Here is a 22,860-nt window from a genome sequence, read left to right as displayed (position 1 = left end):
AGAAACAGCCTAAGTGTTCCAAAAAAGGGGCTAGGTTAAATAAATTATGATGAAGTCATAAAGAGGAATGTAATGTGTTTGTTAAAAAGAATAAAATAAATCTGTACATGCCAAAAAGATAAGAGTTCTAAAATATATTATCAAGTAAAAAAGACAAGGTTCAGAACAGCCTGTATGATATGATCCTATTTGGTAAATAATAAAAAGGATATATAGATCTAGTATCTGATAGACATTTTTTCAAGGTATTACTAACCACAGTTATCTCTGGGGGGTGGCACTGTTTGTCGGAGATGGAGATTTGAAGAGGAACATTTTACTTTTAGTCTCTTATCTTTCTTTACTGCCTGAGCATTTTTATCAAATGCATGGTTCACTTTATTTTACAAAATACTGTAAGTACAATTTTATTTTTTATATTTTTAATTTTAAAATATTTAATTAACAAAGATTGAACATATTCAAGGTATACAATGTGATGATTTGATATATGTATACACTGTGTAGTGAGTATTACACTCAAATTAATTAACACTTCAATCACCACTACATTAGATCTCCAGGACTTGTTCATCTCATAACTGAAAATTTGCAGCCTTTGACCAACATCTCTCCATTTCCCCTACCCGCTGAAACTCTGGCAATCGTCGTTCTACTCTCTGTAAAGACAATTTTAAAATGTACTGATGGCTAATCTCTTTAAAAGAATATTTTGTTTTAAATGTAAATTTTGCTAATAACAGTTCAGTATAAATAAACTAAAAATATCCTCCATTTGCTATCTAACCAAATGGGAAAAAATAGAAAGAAATGATACTGTGGAAAGAACATTCTCCTTTAGTTAAAGATTTAGCTTTAATTTTTTTTTATTAATCATGACTTTGTAAATGAAAAGGATATAAACCTTGCAAGAGTAAGAGTCTGTTACCTTCTTCTTTGGGTGGTTGTAAAGTCTCCATAAAGTTCATATGTTTGAATTTATAAACATTTGAATTACTCAGACTCATGTATTAGGGAATGATTATTTTTCAGTAGTATTCTTAGGTGTAAAATATAATTTGCACCAGCTTTCTTTCAAAGACTAATCTCCTGTAACATATTTAAAGAGTGTTTGATTTGCAAAAATGTGTTTATATAGAACCCAGTTGTAAAAATCGTGTGGCATACTTACAACTAATGCAGAAGAATAAATCCTTACATAATAATGTGTTGAGACATTATTAACTAACCAAGTGGTACCCAGATGTTTGCACAAGCAGTTCACTCATTTGAATTCTCTTTAAGACAAGGTGCAGGTGTTATTTACATAGTTCATGGCAATGTACTTTAAAAATTGTGAGGGGTGTATTAGGAGCCCTATTAAGAGCCCTATTTCTAGGGAACTTCAGAAACCTGAGGCAATATATTTAATGGACAAAAGTAAATTTTAGAACAGTACATGACAGCATCTTTGTAAAAATTTATATTTATATTGTATGATATATATTGCATACTAAACACATTTGTTTCCCCATACATTGTGTGTGTGCGTGCATGCATACACACAAAATATGGGGGAAAATATAGAAAAAAATGCAGAAACACTTCTGGGTAATGGGACTGACATGATAGGAATAGGGAGTCACTTTTTCTTTTCACTGTACACTTTATTTTATCTTTTATTGCAAAAATAATTGATTAAACATATTCATGGGGTACAGAATTTCAATACCTATGTACAATGTGTGATGATCAAATCAGGATAATTAGCATGCTCATCATTATAGAACATAATCATTCCTGTGTCCATTAACCAGTTTCTCACTAGCCCCTCCTCTTCCTCCTTTCCCACCTCTAGTAACCACAGCTCTGTTCACCTTCTGAAAGTTCAGTGCATTATTGTGATTGCTCACTCACTGCTTTCTTTTTCTTTCTTTCTTCTTTCTTTCTTCTTTCCTTTATTATTTATTTATTTTATTTTAAGCTCCCAGTTATGAGTGAAGATGTGATATTTCTCTTTCTGTGCCTGGTTTGTTTCACTTTTCTTTTCTTTTCTTTTTTTTGATTATTTGTTTATTCATTTTTTAGCTCCCACTTATGAGTGAGGACATGCAGTATTTCTCTTTCTGCGCCTGGCTTATTTCACTTAATATAATTTTCTCTAAGATAATCCATGTTGCTGCGAATGGCAGAATTTCATTCCTTTTTATGGCTGAGTAGAATTACATTGCGTGTGTATATCACATTTTCCTTATCCAGTCATCCATTGATGGGTATTTAGGTTGATTCTATATCTTGGCTATTGTAAATAGAGCTGTGACAAACAGTGAGTGCCGGTATCCCTTCAAAGTGATGATTTCCATTCCTTTGGGTATGTACCCAGAGATCGTGTATGTTAGTTCTACCTGTAGTTGTTTGAGGAAACTCCACACTGATTTCTGTAATGGCTGCACTGATTTACAGTCCCACCAGCTCACTGTATACTTTATATACCTTTGTTTGATTTGTGGTTTTGAAGTACAGATGATCCTCAACTTACAATAGGGTTATGGTCCCATAACTCATTGTAAGTTGAAAATATCTTAAGTCAAAATGCACTTAGCACACCTAACCTACCAAATATCATAGCTCAGCCTAGCCTATTTTAAACGTGCTCAGACACTTACATTAGCCTACAGTTAGGCAAAATCATCTGGCAACACAGTGCCCTGTAGAGTACTGGTTGTTTACCCTTGTGATATAGTTGCTGACCGGGAGCTGCGGATTGCTGCCATGGCCCAGCATTGAAAGAGTATCATATTGTATATTGCTAGCCTGGGAAGAGATTAAAATCAAAAATTTCAGGTACAGTTTCAACTGAATGTGTATTGCTTCCACACCATCTTAAAGTTGGAAAATCAGAAGTCAAACCATCATAAATTGAGACCATCTGTATGTATTTTGCTTTGATAATTAAAAAACCAAATAAGGACAGACTGAAAAATAGCAATGAAACATAGACCAAGATGATGATACTGAGTTAGTTACCCAAATTTATAACAGAGTAGTTGATTTGGTTGAATTTGTGCCTTTCTAAAGAGGAGTAGAAACTTTTGAGTTAGAATCCTTTTGGCTAAGTAAGCCTGGTATCACAAAACTTGGACTGTCTCTAGCACATGTTAGGTCCTCCTAAGCAGGCTCAAGGGCCTGGTTGATGTGCTGCCAGCAGTCCTTTACCCTTCACCTCTTCAGCAGCAGTGGTTCTAAAAAGGCAATGAATGCATCACCAGCAAATCCCACCAAGTCCTGATTGTATTTTAATATGTAAATATGTCATTGTCATACCCACTTTTTCTGAAAGTGCTCTCTAGGGTAGCAAGTACTATTTGAAGATAGGGCTCCACTGGTAAATATATTTGGAAAATGCTGGATTTAACAATATCAGACAAACTTCTTTACAGCAGGACTTCTCTAACATGCAAATGCAGGGGGGATAAAGTATGCACAGTCCCCCAAACTATTTGACAAATCCACATCCCAGGCCAGCCCAGTGGCTGCACATTATGGAAATCTTGGCTAGTGTTTGATGAATAAAGAAAGGGGCAAGAGGAAGTTAACATGAAAAAATGGGGATAGAGAATAGAACATGGAGTACATCATTATTATTTCCTACTTCTCTGAAGCTTTGTTTTGTCCGTCTATATCATAATGAGAATTGATTTCTGAATCCAAATTTTGGGCAAATAAAATTCATTTCTACCACAAATAACCTGATGAGTTTGTAAAAAAAAAAAAAAAAAGAAAGAAAGAAAAAGAAAAAAGATAGATTCTCCTGACTCTGACATGAGAAAATTTGATTAAGATGATCTGAAAGGGGATCCAGGAACCATGTTTCTAACAAGTAGTGAATCCTAATCTTTGCGACTTAAGGATCAGGTTGAGTGACACTGATTCATGACAGTAAAATTTAGATATTTTATCAATAGGCTAATAATGAAATGGAATAAATTAATTTGCTTTCAAATGATCAAGATTTTCAAAGTGGAACATATACAAAGAGGAATCAATATCATCTTAAGGACGATTTAAACAATCATGTGACATAATTCCAAATGAAAAAAATCAAACTTCCTGAAGACCCCTCCTTCGTAGTAAAATTTCTCATTCTAATCTCATATGTCCTGCACACCAACCTTGCCACAAAGTTTTGGCCTATGCTTATTCTTTTCTTGATCTTGTATCATAATTCAAGCCTGTGAAACCAAAAGCACTTTAAAGTTAGTTAAAACCTGTACTAGCTTGAACTGAAGTGGCCCAGGGCAGTCAAGAATCACATTTAGGCATGCCTCCTGATTCTGCCACTTACTAGTTGTATGATTTCGATAAAGTTACTAAATCTCTCTAGGACTCAGTTTTTTCATCTATAAAATGGGGTATTATTTTTATTTACATGAAAAAGTTATTGTGAGAATTAATTAAATGAGATAAAGTGCCAACTAGTAGCTTATTAGTCATTATACATGCATCGATTTAACACCTGTGTGTGGGATTTTTTAAAAGTAATTTTAGTGTATGTCAAAAATTCTAATGAACACAGTCCTTTGTCCTGATATGCAACACAATTGAGCAATGTGGTATTATTGTTACACAATATTATTTATTTATTATGTTTGTATTTGTTATTAATAAATAGTTCCCATTATTAAAAGTATTGACAAGAATCTAACAAATGACTTGATCCAAGTCTACTTTTGGAGTAATTCTAGAGGGCAATTTTGATTTCATTTTTTTTAAAACTTTTTATTTATTTATTTTTTGTCTTTTTCGTGACCGGTACTCAGCCAGTGAGTGCACCGGCCATTCCCATACAGGATCCGAACCCGCAGCCGGAGCATCATTGCGCTCCCAGCCCCGCACTCTCCTGAGTAGGCACGGGGTCAGCCCGCAATTTTGATTTCAAATGTTTTATTTGTTGCCCCCATAAGCTATGAAAATGCCTTGTGTAATCCAATAATTTAGAGCGTATGCAATGTTTTCCACATTCTCCTTCCATGTAGAAGTAGGGAAAACATTGTTTGCTAGACTTTAAGTCCTTATCTGAAAAATGCAGCCACTATATTCCCTGTTGCCTTTGTATTATCAAAACATAAACACCAAGTGACCATTTTATGGCGCATGTCAAGTGTGACTTGTAACTATCTCCTAAACTCTTATCCTCAATGGAGCCCAGTATACAATTGATCTTCTTTTCTGATCTTAGGGAATAGAAACAACCAATAAAAACCCATGAACAGTCAATAGAGTAAAAAATAATCTCAACTCTCTTTGTCTCTCTCCTTTTTAGGAGTAATTATCTGGAGTAGAAGACTTAAGATTATGCATGACACAGTCTTGATGATTCAGTGACTATATATAAGTTGAACACTCAAATTTCAACCAAAATAAGCTTTTCCTAATCACCAGATCCTTCTAGGAGAAGTAAACTTTAAGCTAAGGCACAAGAATGCTGTCATAAAGAAGCAGGAATTATTCTAGATTAAAATCCACGTAGCTCACTGTTAAGCCAATTTCAATGGCAGAATATTGGGTTACATTTAGTATCATTGATTTACAGCTGACACAGCATGTGAGATATACAGCTGACTCATATTATTATAGGAAAAATTCTAAAACAAAAGTGCTTTTTAATGTACACATCCAAAGAATACAAGATTCATGTTTAGATTTACGTAATTTAAATCAATAGTGCTTGAACTTGATACTTACAGAACAAGTTGTATTCTTTCTGTTCTTTTGATTATAGCACCCTAAAGCTAATCTAAATTAACAAATATTGAGTCATTAAAATATGCATTCTCCTAGACATTTGCACCTGCCTCTCAACAAAATTTGAAGTCAACTTGGTGAAACTGAGGCACTGTTATATATCCTGGACATACTCCAGCAGGGTCTTTAAAAAGAAAAAGAGGTATCTAAATGAATGGTTCTCAAACTTGGTTGCACATTGGAATCATCTTTAAAAATGCTTGATGCCTTGTGACCCAGCCCCAGAAATTTGATGTAACTGGTCTGGGTACTCACTAGGCATCGGGATTTTTAAAAATTTCCCAGTCAAGGTGGAGAACCACTGATCTCAGCACTGCTGATGCCTAAAGAAATGGAAAACAGTCCCCTGTTCTTTGCTGAGTGTTAGGGGATGTGATAGGCTGAGTAATAGCCTACAAAAATGTCCTCACCCTAATGTCCAGAACTTGTGAATGTTACCTTTAATGGCAAAGGGACTTTGCAGAAGCAATCAAGTTAAGGATCTTGAGATGGAGAGTTTATCTCGGATTATCCGGGTGGCCTGATGCAATTGCAGGGTCCTTATGAGAGGGACGCAGGAGAAGTCAGAGTGAGACAAAGGATGAGTGACAATGGCATTCAAGGAATAAAGAGAAAGAAATTTGAAGTTGCTATGCTGCTCGCTGGCTTTGAAGATGGAAAAAAGGGCCACAAGGCAAAGGATGTATGTGGCTTCTGGAAGCTGGAAAGTTCAAGAAAACAGATCTCTCTTACAGTCTCCAAAAGGAACACAACCCTGTGGACCCATGGTTGATCTCCAACTTCCAGAACTTTAAGGTAATAAATTTGTGTTGTTTTAAGCCACTAAGTTTGTGACACTATCACAGCAGCAATGGGAAAATAACACAGGGGAGAATGAATTCTGTTCAGGAGCAATTTGAAATGGTCTGATGGGGAACACTGTGCCACTTAAATATCCAAACACCAGAAAACTCAGCAAGAAAAGCCAAGACCAAATTGCTATGATTCACAGTTTTATTAAATTTTAAGTACTTTGCTCAAACATTTGCAAATCCTTATTCTCTTCACATACAATGATACTTCTGTTGTGTAGAATCGTTTTATATACAAACTAACTAAAGTGTTCCATGTTATTACTACCAACCAAAACCTCGGATTAAAGCAAATAAATGAATATCTGGCCAAACATTTCTGAAAAGCAGCCCACCATGGGAAGATGGACTGGCTTTTCAGGTTTGCAGGCCCTGGCTTGTCCATTGTAACTTCAAAGTCCTTTCCTGGTGGATTTTCTGGTGGATTCTTAAGAGTATGAATATTTGCTATTATGAAGATACCCTTTTAAGGGCTGAATATTGTGTACATATAGTTGGTGTTGCCTAACCACCCAACACCAGCCCTTCTGATGAACAAAAGGAGAGCCACCACTTCCCAAGCACCAGTCTTATGTTAATCTTCCAGGCCTTGACTGAACTATTCTCTGACCATCGCTGGTTTAGCTTGGAGAAATTTTCAAACTCAGATTCCAACACAGTTTGAATATCAAAGGCCTAGAAAATGCAGGTCTACCCTTAGAGTTCTACGGTGATTCTCTTTCAATTAGCTTCAACTATTAGCCTTAAAATTAGATCACTTATGTACAGTGTTGAAAGAAGTGATCCATTTATAATAGTCCTTTGATAAATCTTAGCTCTCTTTACTGTGGATTATAAATAAAAGCATTAAAAGATGAAAAGTCTTGGATTAGAAGCCAAATTAAACCATTATAATTTATATGTCCATAGACAATTTCTTTAACTTTCTTGAGTTATGTTCAATTCACAAATATGTTCAAGACAATATAAAAATATGTTATTACAATTTTTTTGTAGCATGCATATTTTTTAATATTACAGGTATTAGTGACATTACTATGAGATTTCAGTCTGGGCCTATCAGCCAGTTCCAAAGGAGGCACAATTTCCATTAGTGACTCAACACTATGAGTACATTCCTACCAGAACAATCACCTACCAAACCTAGAAAAAGTTTTTCCAGCATATTCCTCTAGGAAAATATACATATTGCTTCACCAAATAATCTCCCTACGAATAGTATTTTATTTTGTAATATTCAAACTCTGTTGCCCAAAGATGAAAGAAATATTATTAAAATCTCCTCCTAATTTTTCTAAACTATACCTTCAAATGAAGTTTTGGGTCTATCAGCAAAAATGAGTCAAAGACGTGAACAATGACAGAGTCAGGGACAGCAGCGGCCACCGTGCTCAGAAAGGGGGTTAGGCTGCAATGATGAGCCAGACCTGCTGTGAGAACTTTTGGCTTACTATGACCCCAAGGGCATTACAAAATTCTGAGAAACAAACAAATGACAAAAAACCCAGCAAAGCACATTCATTTATTTTCTCTAGGCACATTTTTACATGAGTCGCAAAATCTGTAAAAGAGTATGATGAAAATCTAACATCAGAATGTTATAGCTCCAATTTTTGATCTGGGCAGATAATTTGGGTAAAAACAAGCACCCATATATCTTTCTAAAAGAGACGTACCACCTCCTCCCACCACCTTAACAAGTTTAGTATTTCTAGACTAATCCAACCTATTCAGTAGAAATACACATATTTTGAAGAAATATACATATTTCAGAGTTAGAAATATACATATTTTGTATTATAACGTGTTTTCTGAAGCAATATAAGAACTTGGAGTGGTAAGCTACTGTTCCCACGCTTCTACAAGTAGAACCCCTTTATCTCACCAGAGAGAAATTTTAGCCTGATAAATCTTTGTTTTTATTGTTAAATGGCATATTTTCTTCCCAGGTGAGTTTTACTCCCAAAACACCAAGATCCAGTTGCATCAGATTTTTTAGGTGCTCATATGTCATTTGTATACCAAGCAAATCCAAGAGATTATTTTCACCCTTAATCTTTGCAACTATTAAAGACACATATAAACCAGAAGGTCTGCCTTAAAACCAAAGGTGGGCATTTCACTGGTAATGCTCCTTGATGAAGATGATCGACTAAAGCAAAACTTCTTCATGATCTATTAATAGAGAATGAGGATTAATGAAGGATTATGTCATAATGAGTCTGCCTGCAGAGTAGCTTCAGTTCTGGTCCTTTGCTGCCAAAATACAGTTCTCATTTCCAACAAACAAAGTCTATCTGAGAGAAAGCACAGAGCCCCTTTAGAACTGGAAAGTCCTGTGCATAATAATGAATGTCTAACTCTTCTTTTGCCAAAGAGCTTCAGCATTTTCAATGTCATAGGTCAATGCAGTGATTCAGAGGGGGCCTGATCCTTATCTAAGCTTTTGCAACAAAATTAGAATGTGCTGTAGTCTTATTAAAGAAATGTTTGTTCCTCCATCAATGAGCTGAAAAGAAAGCAGCTCAATGTACTTTTGCAAATTACAGCAATAAACTGCTTGAATTAACTGCTTTATTACAAATATTTAATTATTCTGAGGGTTAAATATCCAACATTTTGGAAAGGCAAAAATTAGCAGTCCACTTGATAACCTACTTCATTTAAAATCTGTTATAACAGTTTATTTTTGTTTTTATTTTTAAACAATTCTTTTAGTTGTCTTCATTGTGAATTGAGCCATTTTCCATTTAAAATTAAAAAGAAAAATACATACAGCTCTTAATTTTAAAGCAAGTTGTCAAGAAAATCAAATTCGTAACTCGTGAAAAATATAAAAGGCAGAACTTGTTTTCACTTCCTAGGGACGTGAATAGTTACAAAAATGAAATATGACTCAAAATACCAAAAGTTAAGGTTAGTCACATTTTAAATAGGACCTATCTCAAGATTTAGATAAAATAACATTATTTTTATTATTACCGTTATTACTATTATTAAAATTGTTGCTGTTTATATGTTGCTTAAAGTATCCTCCCCTTTAAAATAAAAAGGATCATGAATTAAAACTTTAAATTAAAAGAAAACTCAACAAATACATATTGAACAAAAAGCAAATATTCTCAAAGGAAGGTTTTTTAGTCTAAAAAAATAAAAAATAAAGTTAATCAATCCAAATCTGTTTTTCATTTAAGTGGTACCAAAGCAGATGAAAATTATTTTTTAAAATGGACCATGTTTTCTGGGTTATCTTCTTAAAAAATAAGAAAGTAGAGAGCATTTTGCCATAGAGAAAGAAAAATATTACAATAACAGAAAACGGATCAACCAGGATATGCTTCAGCAGAGGGACATAGCAAAGCATTGTTATAGTTTCTCTCCACTTACTGTTTGGATTCACTAATCTACAGCACTAAATTGACCATTCAGTGCCAGAAAATCTGCCATGTAGGTCTCGACTTTTCATAGCAGCTCTTAAATGTGTATTCGGAAACTACAAAGTACTGAATATATTTTCAGCCTTTTTATACTAGATTTACAACTAATGACCTTAAGCAATGTCATGCATGTAAAACAAAATTATGAGACCACCCCGGTTTAGAGCCGAATAAAGGTATAGAACCAAACTTCATTATCATTCAAATTTAAAATGGGAAAAGAACAACAATAAAAAAAAAAATCCATAGTAATATAGATAAGTCTATTTTGTAGTTTTGCTTTGTAAAAATATCCTCCGTCACTTGTATTTTGCTATTACCGGCTCAGGGTAAGTAGACAATTATCTAAGCTTAATGCCAAAAGTAATAATGCACCGCACACATTCAAAATCCTTGTGCCACATCAGCCAGTGCCTGCAGGGATAAAACATCTATCAGTTCCTCCTTAGAGCGATAGCAGGTTTGAAAATTTGGCCGCCCAGGCTGACATTTAGTGAAATCATGGTTTTAGCTTATTTCAGAACTCAACAGAGGAGACCCTGATACTAGGATGACTCCACTGGCAGCGAGCCTCCTGATACCCCTAAGAACTGCGGGCTACTTTCTGTCTCACTACTTCCCATGAAAGAAGTCCTTTTACTTCCCTGCTATAGTTGGCACACTGCCCTTTTCAGGGACCCAACAAACCGTCATCTTGGATGTAACAAATTAGTACATTCTCAGAATAATAATAAGTGCAGGCATGAAAACACTATTGTTTTTATTTGGAAATGAAGTAACTCATTTTAGCTGGGTGACTTTTTCAGTGTAGCACCACAGGCCAAAAAAAAAAAAAAAAAAAAGTCTTTCTGAAAAGAATGGTCAATTTCAGGAGAGACGTGACACATAATTTGCCGTAAAAATCAGGGAAAGGCAAAACAATAGGGGGAAAATGGCATTTATTGTAGAGTAGTTAAAAAGAAAATGGGAGTTTGAGAGAAATGCAAATGTAAAACAAGTAATGTGTCCATTTCAAAGTACAATTAGGGAAATAAGATTGGAAACGAGCACAATATGGAGTTGATTTTTTATTTCAAGATCTATTAACTGATTTTTCTGAGTGGAGAAATATTTAACTGAGGGTTTTTTTGTTTGTTTTTATAAATGACCTTCAGGTATATTAGAAAAATTAATTAAATGTAGAGAATGTCAAAATACTAGAGAAAAACATAAAAATGTTTTTGTCAAAATTTACTTTCAGTTTTTAAAAAGATTCCTTTTTCACTATGTATGTGTATGTTTATATGTGCCTGTGTGTGCATTTCCATTCTCAAAAATTTTTTACTATGTTAATAAGAAAAGGAGAAAGTTAGTATCTACAAATTCACATACAAGTCAAATCTACTTCAAAGCAGAGCCTTAAAATTTATAGGAAACGCTTTTCCTCATTATCCTGAGAGGGCTATCATCACTTTTCAATGTCGAGAACTCTGAAAAATATGACTATAAAAACTATTGTTATGATATTCTTTATGACAGCTTCAACTGAGATTTAAATAGCATTTATACTTTTAAGCAGACAATAAGATGAAATGAGAAGAATTGCCAAGAAGTATGAAATAATGAAGTAAATAAATATATTTTTTCAATATTCTAGATATTGTCCAATGTACATGTTAGCTCAAAATTATAATCTAGAAATTAAAACAATCATTAACTATGCCCTTTGCTCTAACCCTAATCATTTTAAACAAATCATGATATTTTATGTAAAAATGTACCACAAATTTACTAAACTTTCTGGTTCAAATGAGTTCGAGAATATCTCATTATAAATGGAGACAGTCCTGAAAAGGCAGCCAAGCATGACTAAAAAGATCACTCTTTTACACAAAAAATAGCCTTCTTATTTTACCCTTTGTTGAAAAGACATTTGGCCAGCCACAGGGGAAATACATAATCTACTTTTATATTCAAATAATTTATTTGAAAACTCTATGGCTACAATGACCCTAAAACAATTCTGGATTGAATATACATATGACATGGGTTTATGTGATCTTAATCACTGACTTGTTTTCATGCGTTAGCAATGATTTTGGCAGTTTTCTTTTAAGGAGAAAAATACATTCATATACTTTCATAAAAATTTACCATTAAGTAAAATTATATCTGAAACGAAATAGATGGTATTAATGTGGTATAGTTTTGCAAATAATTTTATACATAAAGTTAACTTTAATATTGCAGTTCTTTTCATATAGCAGTCTATCACTTTGAACTAATATGCATTCCAACACACAATCTATCTGGTAACAACATGTCAAAAATTATGTCATCATAGTTTGCCCTTTTATAAGACAAGCAGCAATACTTGAACATTTCTAGATTTAAAAAATCTCTCTCCGCATAGATTTGCTCTTTTCAATCCTGTGAATTTTTGTTTCAGTGTTTTGATAATAAGGTTAATTTTAAAAACTCTAAGCTATAGTGAGTTTCCCTATGAAATATTCCACCCACCCTCCTACCCTGGAAGCCAAAGACACCAGCAGTAAATGTCGTTTGTCCATTTACTTTAAGTAAGACACTGTTTCTTTCAGTTGTTCAATATCCAAGAATATATAACAGCAGAGAATAGCATACACTGAGGAAGAAAAGCTTAAAGCAATTAGTTTCCTCCTAAGTACTTTAGCCCTCCTTATTTAGGTTTTTAAAAAACAGGCAATCATACAATGAATTTCAAGCAGCCATACAAAGCATTTTAAAAACTGTTTCTACAGCCTTAATTTCCTTTCATCATTGCAGACATAAAAGAGAGGAAGTAGCTATCACATTCATGTCCTAAAATTGATCACTCAGATAGTCTAAAAAGTTTTCTATGCTTTCCACCCATGTTTTTTCCTCTGACTTTTCAAGGTACAAATGAGGTATTTCCAGCTCTGATGCAGAGGACCAAAATGTAAAATGTCGACTTCTCTTGCACATTCCAGGGGCCTCCCTAGTCTCTGCCACTCTCCCAGCAAAGCAGAATGAATATCTGGCCTAACCACATTTCAGGACAAAGGAGCTAATTCATGGGGGAGGGGAGACCACACACCATTTATAAGGTTTGTTCAGTTTACAAGAAAACTATTGTCAATGCTTTGTTGATTCATTATGAGTGACCCCGTGTGACAATTAACAAGTGGCCACCTCCTTGCTAAGCATCACCAGCAAACTTCCTGCATTCAAGAGCAGCCCAGGGTCCATTGGGCTAATTGTTATTTAAGGAAACTAGGACTGTAGGTACATGAGATAGCTCTGATCACAGATAAAGCCATCAGGTTGAAGATTTGATGTAACTGTGACTCTGGTACCCAAAAGATTGCGCACAATAGCACAGTGCTTGCTATTGCTGTGCAAAACTCTGATGTGAAGAACCAAATTCCACTAGAGGGAGTAAAAAGAGCCCAGAAAGGATCATAGAGATGCTGACTCTATGCAGGGTCCCACCACTAGGACATTTTAGTCACTACGAAATCTTCCTGTCTCCCCACCTACAAAATGGGACTAAAATATTTTTTTAAAGGAAAATCACCTTAAAATCTTTTGTTGGAAAATACTATACAGTGCACAAGTATTATCTTCATCATCCATTGAACCTTTGTACTTTTTTCTCTGTCCTGAGGGAAATAATAAATTGACATATTTTCTATCATCAGAGATCCTTTTAAGACCACAATGTGATTGCACTCCAGTACATCTCACACTTATCCCCATTAAAAACACACACAAAAGGGTGAAAGCGGGGAAGGAAATAGGTAGGCATAAAGGGCAGCTCAGATACACTGTTGTACGACATGGGTGCTCTCTCCTAACCTGCCCCCAGCCTCTAAGACGGGAATGAACCACTGCACAAAGAAGTCCTCGCAAATGGGCCCCGCATATAGCCCAGTTGAAACTGGCTGCTCTGTGGGTAAAAGCACACAGATTGCTCTCCCGAGTGGTCATTTGATTGCAGATCAGCTATATGTTCCCCTACTGCTCCAACAACCCTGAGTGGTGCCCTGTATCTTTTTAAGTGGTTGATTTAGTTGGAAATCCAGGAAAGAAATCTGTTCTTCTTTGTGGCACCTACCTAGTACCGTTGTGGGTTTTTCTTTCTCTTTCTTTTTTTCCTTATGGAATAAAGGCCCTTGAAAATAAACCCAGACGTCCATGAAGAAAAGTTCCTTGGTGGCCAGAGGGGGAAAGAATCCTTCCATTTCATGCTTCTTCTCCTGTAGTTTGATCAGCTATGGGATTTCCCCAGGCCACCAAGAGGTTTTAAGAGAATAGAGAGAGTGTTTTAAGATGGTGGGGAAACCAGCACTATTATAGGTTGTTGACAGAATGCTGTTTGGTAAACCTCTGCGGAGAGCAATTTGGCATTTTTTACCCAAGCCCTACTCTCAGGAAATTATTCTGCAGTCTGCTCCCACATGCGTGAAATGACATATATATGAGGCTGTTTATTGTGCTACTGTTTGCAATTGTAAAAGATTAGAAGCACCTTAAGTATCCATCAATAGGGGCTGGTTATATTATGATGCAAGGATATAAGGAAATAAAAATGAGGAACTGATATAAAATGATCTCCAAGACATAATATTAAGAGGAGAAAAAAAGAGTATGAGCTGTTTGAGACTCCTCGTATTAAGGAATGGAGGAATAGATTTATATACGTTGCTTCTAGGCACCATAACAGCAGGGCCTATGCTGGTTTTGATCACCACTGTGTCCTTAGGGTCAGAAGATAATTTATTTCAGAAGAAGAAAAATCTGAAATTATGTTATAGAGAATGAGGGAGAGTAAGACACTGAAGAATAGATTTGAAGAAAAACAAAAATATCTGGATTCAAAGTTATATACAGAACTTGATTGAAATTTTCATTAAAAAAATACTAGAAAATATTAACAGTGGGATCAAGTGACTTCGCCCTGTTTATCTTTTTATCTGCCTATTGATTTTCCTATGAGGATGCATTTACTTAATAATTTAACAACAAAACAAAATGCTACACTGAACTTAAATAAATTCAGTTGTACTTGATGAGTCCTTGGGTGTATGGTTTGGGAGCGGGAGGACTCAAAGATAGTTCTGAGATTTCCAACTCAGAAATCTGAGGGGATGGTGTTGAGGTTAACCAAGATCAAGACTTGCAGAGGCCGAGGAGAAGGAGATAGGCAGTTGACTTCACTATTATTCATCAGGTTCATGCTGTGAGCTGGCCTTAGGGCACCCTAAGAAATCTTTCCAGGCTTCAGTAACCACCGTAAACCAATTCCACTGCAAAGAATGTATAGTCATATTTCTACCATGGAAACATCCAGGAGCTGTTCTTAGGACACAATCAACCATGTTTTCTAAAGAAACCTACAAATCATGCAAAGCAGTGTTGACTTTCACCAGTATGATTTCTAATGACTTATAAATAAGTGCACTTGCATAGGACAAAAATTCCTGGCACACTGACTGGTTACATACAAACAGTTGAGGGTAAACAAGGCAGTGCTTAGTCAAATTGAGTTCCTCTATTTGGCATCCTCAGGATCCCCCCCTCCTTGTTGATTCCCCAGGATTACAAGGATATTTGCTGCCTTTTCTGGCTTCCTCTGCAAACGGGAGCCCATTCTGCTTGCATCTGTCCAGCCGAACTCTGCTCCCCACTATAACTCTATGATGTAAGTACCAATGTCATCTTCATTTTACAGATGAGGACAATGAGGCCTTGAGAAATTAAGATATTTGGCTAAAGTCAAACCACTCTTAAACAACAGAGTCAGGATTCAACTGTTTCTGTTTGACTCTGGAGCCCTGCACTCCTCTTCTTGCCAGGGATTTAGGAGAGTCCTTCCTGATAGTGTTTGGGTCTGTATTTGGACCTGACCTTTGAAGGCTGGCACGATAATATCATGAGGCCTATGAGGTGGAAGCAGCTGGCAGAAAGAGAAACTCAGGGCAGGAAGAACAGGGACGACTTGCACATGGCTTCTTCCCATCTGGCAATTCTCCCTTTAGATAGTCTATGTTCTTCTAAAATGAGTCTCATTTTCCTGAGAAAAATGGACATATTGATACTTCTCAGGGTTGCTATAAGGCTTGAGGTTAAATCTGTAAGGCACTCATTGCAGTGCTTCAGCATAGTGATCTGAGGCACCAGTGCCTGGCACATAAAAGACACTAAGTAATGGTGATCACATGACCTCGGATAAGTTTCTAAGCCTCTTTGTGTCTCAGTTTCTTTACAGGTTAAGTAGGGATAATAATGTTACCTACACCATGGTGATCACTGGGAATAGTACATGACAGGTTAACACTTAGAGCACATGGTAAGCACTACATGGGTTTTCCATTTTTATTTTTCCATACACATGGCTAACAGTACAGAACAGCTTCAGAGAGCACACCCAGAATGTTGCCACTAGAAAAAAAGGCACCAGGCTGTCCACCTCCAAAGGTTCTATTGTCTGTAAGTAGACCATCACTCCATCATCCACACAACTTTCATGTGCTTCAAAAATATAGCTAGACTTCAGGTGCTAGTCACTGTTGAGCAAAAATCCTTACACTTTGAGGGAAGACATTTTTGTAAACTATACTTAATCTCTCTTTCCTGTGGCTATTGATTCTGCGTAGCAACAGGTGGCTGGTGAAGTTATATAAACAGCCTGTTACCACTGCCACAGTAACTTTCTACATTGCTTGTCCAAAAAAGAAGGAAGAAACAGTCCAATTTCCTCACTATCTCTACCCCCATCACACACTATTCCTATGGCCAGTGCATATACACTATGATGTGTGGCATAGTACTACACTGTGAATTCCCATAGTACTGAGGAAACACTATCAAGCTACATACCTTTCTAAATTTCCATGCAGGTTAAGTGCCCGGGAGAAAAAAAATAAAAAAGACACCTTTGGGTGATTTCGAAGCATTCGAACTGGGAAACTGGAATCATTACACTTAACTGAAATGCATAGAAATGGGATTCCCTCATTAACTGTTCAGGTTATCAGGAAATCTTTCTTGCTTCAACTCACATTGCAAATCTTTCTAAACAATATATTCTATCACACTTATTTTACAAAATGAAACGTAACAATGATTTGTAGAGCATAATTTGTAAAACATAGAACAATATAAAGAAAATTGCAATGGTCTGAATGTTTGTGTCCCACCAAAATTCATATGTTTTAGTGATAGTATGAAGATATGGGGCCTTTTTGGAGGTGATTAGGTCATGAAGGCTCTAAATGGAATTAGTGCCCTTATAAGAGAGGCCCCAGAGAGCTAGCTAGCTCCTTTCATCACATGATGACACAGTTGGAAGGCACCGTCTGTGAGGAATGGGCCCTCACCAGACACCAAAGCTGCTGGCAATTTGACCTCAAACTTCCCAGCCTCCAGAACTGTGAGAAACAAATGCTTGTTGTTGATAAGGCACCCATTCTATGGTATTTTGTTATAGCAGCCCAAATGGGCTAAGACAAAAATGAAAATCATGCATAATCATCCAACTTGCCATGAAAACCCTGCCAATGTTTCAGCCTTTTCAATACACATATGTAACTGTACATCTTCATACATATCTCACAAAATAGAAATTATACTGTGTATACTGCTTCATAACCTGCTTTTAAAACGTTGACATTGTATCATGAACATTTTCCTGTCATTAAGTTTTTTCCAAAACAATTCAGTGGCTAAGTAATGTTTCATTATATGCACATACAAAGATTTATTGCAAAAATCTCCTATTGTTGAACATCTATGGTGTCACCAAAATTTCAGTATCATAACTAACTCTGTGATTAATTGCCTTGTACACATCTTCTAATGCTTATTTCTAATTATGAATTTAAAATTCTATGAGTGGAATTTTTGATTTATAAAGGATATGTACATTACAAATACAACTGGCTTTTTTGCCATAGTTTGACTTTATATTAAAAAAAAATTAGAAAGCTCAATTACTTCTCATCTAATATCTCTGTAAACTAGGCCTTGAGCCACCTTTTTAGCTTTATTTATAAACTCTCTCCTTACCCTTTCTCTTCCGCTCCTGCCTCCCTCCTCACACACTCCCCAGACTGACTTGGGTCTCAGGCATAGGAGCACTTGCTATTCTTTTTTATTTTATTTTATTGAAACATATGGATTGTACATCTCTGTGTGGTACAGTGTTGAATATGTGTGATGCTCAACTTGGGATAATTAGTATATTCAATATTACACAATGTAATCATTGTTTGTGGCCCTTTACCAATTTTTTGCTAACCCTCCCTCCCCTTCCCCCTTTCTCACCTCTGGTGGCCACAGTTCTGTTCCCTCCTTTTGAAAGTTCAACAAAATATTGTGATTGTTGTGTCTTTCTTTTTAATTTATTTGCTTATTTTTTAGCTCCCACTTCTGAGTGCGAACGTGCAGTGTATCTCTTTCTGTGCCTGGCTTATTTCACTTAACATAGTTTCTCTAAAGTTCATCCATGTTGCTGCAAATGACAGAATTTCCTTCTTTTTTATGGCAGAGTAGTATTCCATTGGATATATATACCACTTTTTCCGTAATTGACAAATAATAGTTTTACATATTTATTGGGTACAATGTGATATTTTGATATATGTTTACAATGTAGAATGATTAAATAAGGCTAATTAACAAATCCATAACCTTATGGACTTATTTTTTGTGTGTGTGGTGAAAACATCTGAAATCTACTCCTTTAGCGATTTTGAAATATACAATGCATTATTATTTATTATAGTCACCATTCTGTGCAATAGATCACTATAGCTTATACCTCCTATCTAACTGAAACTCTGTACCCTTTGATCATCATCTCCCTTTTCCCCATCTACCCCTCTCTCTCCCCCATCATTCTACTCTCTACTTCTATGAATTCAACTTTTAAAAATTCTACATATAAATGAGATCATGCAGTGTTTGTCTTTCTGTGTTTGACTTTAAGGAATTGAAATCAGTATGTTGAAGCCTCCCATGTTCATTGCAGCATTAGTCATGATAGCTAAGCTATGGAAGCAACCTAGGTGTCCATCACCAGATAAATGGATTATGAAAATGTGGTATATGTGCACAATGGAATACTATTCAGCCTTAAAAGGAAGGAAATCCTGTAATGTGTGACAACATAGATGAACCAGGGAGACATTATGCTAAGTAAAACAAGCCAGGCACTTGCTATTGAATACTTTGTGAGCTTTTACAGATCTGGGCCTCTGCTCCTTCTGCTTTTCTACCCAGAGTGCCCTGTTCAGGTGAGCACATTCCTATTCCACAAGGCCTGTCCATATTTGAACAAATGACTTCACTTCTCAGTACCTTACCTTCCACACTAATGGAACTAATAATATTATTTTCCTCCTAATATTGCTTGAGGTTCAATGAGTTAATACTTTAAAAGGCCTTGAAATGAGGCTGCCTAAACTTAAAGGATGCTCAACAAATACTAGCTGTTTGTGTTGCTCCACAATTTATACATAATTTCATTTGAGCTTCAGAAGACCTTCCAGCTCTAGGATATCACGAATTGAGTGCAGAGGTTAGAATCTGGAAAGGACCTCAGAGTAATGTTACCTAAAGCATGTTCACCAAAGTGTGATCTGCCTGTATCAGAATCACCTGGGGAACTTGTTAAAAATGCATTTTCCTAGGTTCCACCACCTGCGATTCTGGTTCAGTTGGATTGGCGTGGGGTTCAGCCATCTACATTTTAACAAGCTCCCAGGTGATTATTAGGCACCATAACGTTTAGGAACTATTCATTACAGTTTAAAACCTTGGGTCTGCCGATGAGAGACTGGGGCCATAAAAGGTTAAGTAATTCTTCTTAGGTCAAAGTGGAAAAAAAAAAAAAAAACCTGTCTAGTTCACGGAGTGAAAGAATTGCCATATCCCACATCACCAGTGAAACACAAATGATTTCAAGGATGCTTCAATGATGCTGTGGTTCCAAGCTTTTGTGCTGGAATAGAGAAACAATGTGAGCTCAGATCAGGCTTAAAATGTGATTCCAGATCTGTTGGCAGGAAGATTGATCAAAGTTCAACCTAATTGTGGTCTCTCATTTATGGTCAAAATGTGAATCCCAATGAAGAATCGATCTCAGTCACCGAACAGTGAATGACACTACTGTAAACACACATCCACGCCCTGTAGGACAAAGCTGCTCGTTCCTAATAAAGACATTTCTATTTTGCTCATCCATTTAATTTGACATTTGTCTTTTTGGCAGAAGATGCATTATTGAGATGAGGAACAGAGATGATGTCTCCTTCTTTTTGGAACTACATGAAAAATTTTCATTTTATTTTATTTTTAGGGTGAGCGGATATGTGAGTTGAGGGAAGATTTCCTGTGTTTACTACTGAGATACATATTTCCATTTGAGGAAAAACCATACAAGAAAATGAAGTCCATTCTTAATAAATCAGACCATTCATTTTATTCAAGGACAATATCTATTTTTTACAGTGAACATAGTTGATTCTGAAGTCAAACACAATAGTAGTACTAGACTACCACACCTACTGATTAAACCATGTTATTGGAACAGAGCTCCAATTTTAAATAAACAAAATTAAGACTTTTTAAAAAAAGATAATGATACTATATTTCCTGGTGAAACAATGATATACTTTCTAAATGAAAAAAAAAGAAAGAAATTTATCTGTAATTGCTACTCAGAGAAATAAGAAATTGTAGTGTCTACAGGAGACCTCTGTTGCTGACTATGTTCTATTGTTTGCTGAAATACTACTACTTAAGAGAAAAATAAATAACTCAAGTGCACACAGTGAAAATGGGCTCACTGTCTGTGGAGAGTTATCTTATGACTTGCCTGGCACTGCCCCCACATCTTGGTGGGACAGTTACTTGAGACATGCACACTACAGGCTTGGCCAGGTTATCTGCCAAGTGTACAGAATGTTTTCCCAAAACAGTATTTTATCCAGTTTCCATTTTACTTACTGGTTAGAAGCAGAATCATGTTGCCTTCTGGCATCCTACACTCAAAACCAGAAGTATGCAAAAGTGATGTGGGTCACAAAAGAGTGGCCACAATTGCAATATTTATAAGCAAATAGAGAATTACTTCTTGGGGTACACAACCTTTTGGGGATCACCAGGAACATCCCTTCATTTCTGGATCTCGATCACTTCCACCTTCACCATTCTCATCACACCATTATCCCCTCTTGGTCCACATCACCTCATTCCCTCTTGCTGACAGACTCTGTAGAAACTCGTTTCAGTTTGGCTTTGGCTTTAAAATGTTGTTTAAGGGGCCAAAAGGCTGAAATAATCAAACATGCTGCTTCTGCTTCCTCATTCAACAGAATTTCAAAACTTCACTTTAATCTTAAAGATCTCAAAGATTTACTGGCTGATATACAGTTTTCACTAGCTGCAAAATTCATTGAACCTGCTTCCACGGGGTGAGGTTGTTAGAGTCTGGATTCCTGGCACAAAGAAAAATCTTCTCAAGTCAAATTGTACATTTCCCTGTATGATGTACTTCTCAGGTAACTGGTCCGTCTATAGCTATAACGTATGAGGATAATTTTATCAAAGTATTGATTATCTATATTTCTTGTACTCTTTGCACAATAATCACAAGGAGTATTCTGTGCCACATTTTCTCCTGATCTAGAAACTGTATTATATGTAGGATAAAACTGTTCATACTGTAGCCAGAATAATAATTTGCAGATACTATAGGGTTTATTATTATTATTATTATTTAGACATCTGGCCAGTATTATTTTTAATCTGTGTGATGCATATATTATATCTATGAACTGTGATATAAAAACAAAATTGGAAACTGACTTTGGCATCACCAGTTCAGTCCCAAGCAATGCTTAGGATGGTAAGACTATATTCTATATTCCCATCTATGTATTTCAGTATTAGGTTGACTTACAAAAAAGACCTAATGTGAGGTTTCATATTTAGCTAGTTTTTCACAGTGACTCAGTACTGTGAAATAGAATATTCTGCCATACTGGAAATAGAATATCCCCGTCTATATTCTACACGAGAATGAAATTGCCTTGAATCTGTCAAACCTCATCTTGTTAATGTAACCCATTCGCTTAATTTATCAAAATGATTTTCAATTGTAGCTTTTGCCAATAAATTTTGGGTGTTATCCAGCTTAACAAGCATATTATTCTGGCATTAAGGTCTTGTATACAATGTTAAGTCATCCTAGGACAAATCCTGGAAATATATTTAATGTGCTAAGACTGCAAAGCACTGATATATATTTGCTTTTTTAGTCAATATCCCAATCAGCTGTGCCCTCCTGATTATTTTATCAGTTTTTATATCACCAAGTTATACCAGAAAGAAAAATTGTCAAAATTTGTGTTCTTTGCTTCTGACTTTAGTATCAGATTATGCTTAGTGTAGGGGTCAATTAGATGAACCTAAAAGTCAAATGGTATTTGTTGATATTTGTTGTTAATATTCCAGTAATGTCTGTGACAATATACTAAATGCTAACACATTAATGTCTTAGTAGAAACTACCTAATTTGTAGATTGTTTGCCAAATAATTCCAGGCAATTCATTTAATTTTCTGTCATATCATTGTCATGTGACATATGGCCATATTTTAAAAATATTGTATTTCATTATTCACTTAATGACCATATCCCTAATTTGAAAACCTTAGGATAAAATACATAATAAAAATTTTTAAAAAGGAGTGGTTTCTTAAATATTTAATAATTAATTAAATTTCTTTAGATATTTAATGA

The sequence above is a fragment of the Cynocephalus volans genome, chromosome 1 (assembly GCF_027409185.1).
Source record: "Cynocephalus volans isolate mCynVol1 chromosome 1, mCynVol1.pri, whole genome shotgun sequence".
NCBI lineage: Eukaryota > Metazoa > Chordata > Mammalia > Dermoptera > Cynocephalidae > Cynocephalus > Cynocephalus volans.
This window is presented reverse-complemented; position numbering follows the sequence as displayed.